At 29.5% G+C, this 2,689-nt stretch overlaps 1 protein-coding gene across 1 annotated transcript in view; it reads right to left on the reverse strand.

The window, feature by feature from the left end:
• Window positions 1-2,689, reverse strand: part of LOC126896862 (uncharacterized) — a 12,012-nt gene that overhangs the window by 8,818 nt on the left and 505 nt on the right. The gene's annotated exons all lie outside the window — the stretch shown is intronic.

The following is a 2,689-nucleotide window of genomic DNA, read 5'->3' on the forward strand; positions in this document are numbered from 1 at the left end:
ACGCTTTTTTTCACAATAATACTAGTATTTTTCGTTCATTATTGTTTTAAGTTAATTTTAAAAATTATTTTTAACTTTTTAGTTCGATGTACTTTAAAAGCGTGTTTTTTAGTTTTTTTAAACTATATTTTTTTATCTATCTGTATATATACATTTGAGTTCTGAATTATCATGGTTAGACCGAATGCGTACTGCGACGGCCTTTATCAGTTAAGTAATCATGATAAGATGTTGTGATTTGTTTGTGTGCGTACAAGATAGTCAGCTGTGTACTACTTCGGATCGGTTCATGGACGACATTTGTGTGTACATTCACCCCGCTCCTTTCCTATCTTGTACGTCATTTACACTGCTCGCCCCTACATTGTCGCCTTATGATATGTGATGATTCAAATTTTTCTTAATAATTTCCGGCACTGAGTATTTAAAGTTAAAATTTGTTGATCCCTACTCTAAAGTCTAGCTGTGTTGTCGCCAACGAACCGCCAGGTCTAACGACGGAAGTTTTGTCGGAAATTAGCCATTATCGGAACTGGTTGTCGGTTAATTTTCGTCCGTAGCGTGAGTTTTTGTTGTTGTTGTGTGCGCTGCAACATTATAATTTTTATATACATTTTGCGTGAGTGTCTGCTACTATAATTTGTATCATGTAAATTTTTTTTGTATATTAGGGTCGGCTGAACCTGCCTCGGTTTTCTTTAACCCTTCGGGGCTGGTAATGTATATATTTTTATAATGTTTTGAGCCAGAGTTTTTTTTTTAGTGCGCCGTGCCATAAGCACGTGTGGCGAATTTTTTTTCGTAGGAGTCCCTGTTTTTATTTAGGTCCCTTAACATGACAGGCGTGTTACAATACCACCTGTCATATTACATACATTTTTTGTATGATTTTTTTTTATATAGGTTTTATATGAAATGATATTGAGTGATGCATTTATATCACCCATTCTATGTGATATGTATACTAATGATATATACTATTGTTAGTACAATGTGGTGATGTAGTGCATTTTATTCCGGGGTGTCCCAACGTCTTGCAAGCTAAGTCTAACTGCCTAAAACCAGTCGCTTACTTGGAACGTATACTTGCCGTGCTTAGCGGTAATGCCGCGATTAATAGTCGGTGGGTACCCGAAGACGTTCATTGTATTATTTAATTGTAAAAGTGTAGGCGTAACTAGTATTTTTTTTATTAGTATCTGTATTTTTTATTTCTCTCTGTTTCCCTTTAATTTGTAGACGAGGTTTTTTGCCTCGTAGTAACTTAATTTTTTTTTTGTTTTTTTTTTTTTAATAGAGTCCTTAATTTAACTCAACTGTGTTCCATCTTCAATGGACTCGTGTATTTTTTTATCTTTTTTCCTTTCAAAAATCAACTCCCCTAGTTTATAAGGTACGGGCAACGGCCTTGTATAGGATCATCCCTGATCATATTGGTTATGTGACAACTGTCACGAGGTTTTGGTGTACATCTACTATCAACGACTCAACGGAATTCGACTTCAATCTTTAATACTTTTCTATTTTTTTTTAAATTGTTTTTAATGTACAATATTTAATTTCTTTTTTAAATCCTACTGTGGTCCGACAATACATTGTCTCGCCCAGTAGGTTGGCGACCCTTTTCTTTTTAATTTTTTGATGCACCATGAAAGTTACAAATTTTTCGTTGCGGCCAATTAATTCGATTTTATTTTTTTTAACATTTGTAACCTTTCAAGTATTTACTCTATTAATAGTAATTACTACGAATTACTTCATTAAAAATCCAAAATTCAGAATTATTGTCAAAAACAATTTTTTATCAACTACAAAAGGAAATTAAGATAAGTGCAAACATTTATTTGCATGTTTTTCTTCTTATAAATTTAAGTAATAAACAAGAATAAGAATAAATGAGGTAGAAATAATTTTATTATTTGATAGCTCAGCATAGTTCAACCCCAAAATAATCTTTAACCTTATACTACATACCTTCACCTCTCCTGTCCTTATTATCACCATTATATTATTATAATTATTGTAGTTTAATTATTGTTTATTACATTAGAGAGGAAATATAATATACTATGTATTAGAGCTATAAAAATAATACAGTAAATACCTATTCATAATTAAAAATTCATCAATAATAATTGAATTATTTTAATTGGAATTATACAATATATATCTAAGGTCATACATATAAATAAATATTTTAAAGGTAATAGCGGATAATACGTTCAAAAATGTATAGTAAATTTAGATATTAACATTAAAAACGTCAAAAAATGCCTTTAATTGTGAAAAAATTTAAATTTAAATGACCAAAGTTATAAAAAATAATACTTAAAAATAGTCATAATAGTACTGTTTGATACATGAATTGGGTTTTTGATAAAATTCACTCAAAAATTGAAAAATATCTCTCGTTCACCATAAATGAGGGAAATATCCAAATAATGTATAAATTTAAAAATCGATAATTTTCGAAATTTTTTCAGGCTTTTTTACTTAAAACTGCCATAACGTTTTTAAAATTGACTGAATTAATATATATTTATTTTTTTTATAAATACGTAAGGGACTTTTCTATCATTTGGTATACATTTTTTTATTAATTTGACCCATGGGAGATTCAAAATGACAACTTTTTCTCAAAAAATTAACTTTTGAAAGTGTTTTGGAGATTAGATATAAATTAAAAAAT

Source organism: Daktulosphaira vitifoliae, unplaced genomic scaffold (assembly GCF_025091365.1).
Source record: "Daktulosphaira vitifoliae isolate Bord-2020 unplaced genomic scaffold, ASM2509136v1 Scaffold_1, whole genome shotgun sequence".
Lineage (NCBI taxonomy): Eukaryota > Metazoa > Arthropoda > Insecta > Hemiptera > Phylloxeridae > Daktulosphaira > Daktulosphaira vitifoliae.